Genomic DNA, 1,007 nt, shown 5'->3' with positions numbered 1-1,007 from the left:
GCAGCTTTGGGTTAACCAAAGCCTTTATTTTAAAGTGAAGATGTTTGTTGTATGATATTGTAAAAATGAAAAATCTAATTTCCTGTTTTCAGTTTTGAGCTATTGTTGCTAGGATCTAAATTTCTGTGGTTAGTTTTACGACTCTCACATGGTTGGGAGGAGACCTTAGTTTTTCCGGTGGAATGCGGAGATTCAATGTTCGTTTGTGTCTGCTCACAGAGGCCTTACATTGATATTGTCAAAATGAAGCATCTAATTTCCTTTGTGCATTTTTGAGCTAGTGATTTTATGGAGGTATAGCTCAGTGGTAGAGCATTTGACTGCAGATCAAGAGGTCCCCAGTTCAAATCTGGGTGCTCCCTTTGGTCTTGGCAGCTTTGGAGTAACCAAAACCTTTACTTTGAATTGAAGATGTTGCTGTTTGATATCGTCAAAATTAAGGATCTAATTTCCTGTGTGCGGTTTTGAGCTGTCGATTTTGTGAGGGTGTAGCTCCGTGGTAGAACATTTGACTGCAGATCAAGAAGTCCCCAGTTCAAATCTGGGTGTCCCCTTTGGAACTGGCAGCTTTAGGTTAACCAAAGCCTTTATTTTAAAGTGAAGATGTTGTTGTATGATATTGTAAAAATGAAGGATCTAATTTCCTGTGTGCGGTTTTGAGCTGATTTTTCTGTGCGTGAATAGCTCAGTAGTAGAGCATTTGACTGCAGATCAAGCGGTCCCCAGTTCAAAGCTGGGTGCCGTCTTTGAACTTGGCAGCTTTGGAGTAACCAATGCCGTTATTTTGAAGTGAAGATGTTGTTGTATGATATTGTAAAAATGAAGGATCTAATTTCCTGTGTGCGGTTTTGAGCCATTGATTTTATGGGGGTATAACTCAGTGGTAGAGCATTTGACTGCAGCTCAAGAGGTCCCATTTCAAATCTGGGTGCCCCCTTTGTACTTGTCAGCTTTAGGTTAACCGAAGCCTTTGCTTTATAGAAAAGATGCTGTTGTATCATATTGTA

The 1,007-nt window shown here is 40.1% G+C and overlaps 1 non-coding gene across 1 annotated transcript; it reads left to right on the top strand.

Annotated features, from left to right (window-relative positions):
- Positions 1-290: 290 nt before the first annotated feature.
- trnac-gca (transfer RNA cysteine (anticodon GCA)) lies at positions 291-362 on the top strand. Its single transcript has one exon. It is a non-coding gene; the product is annotated as a tRNA-Cys (tRNA).
- The last annotated feature ends 645 nt before the right edge of the window (positions 363-1,007 follow it).

Source organism: Sinocyclocheilus rhinocerous, unplaced genomic scaffold (genome assembly GCF_001515625.1).
Source record: "Sinocyclocheilus rhinocerous isolate Xijiao unplaced genomic scaffold, SAMN03320098_v1.1 scaffold5048, whole genome shotgun sequence".
NCBI lineage: Eukaryota > Metazoa > Chordata > Actinopteri > Cypriniformes > Cyprinidae > Sinocyclocheilus > Sinocyclocheilus rhinocerous.
This window is presented reverse-complemented; position numbering and strand designations above follow the sequence as displayed.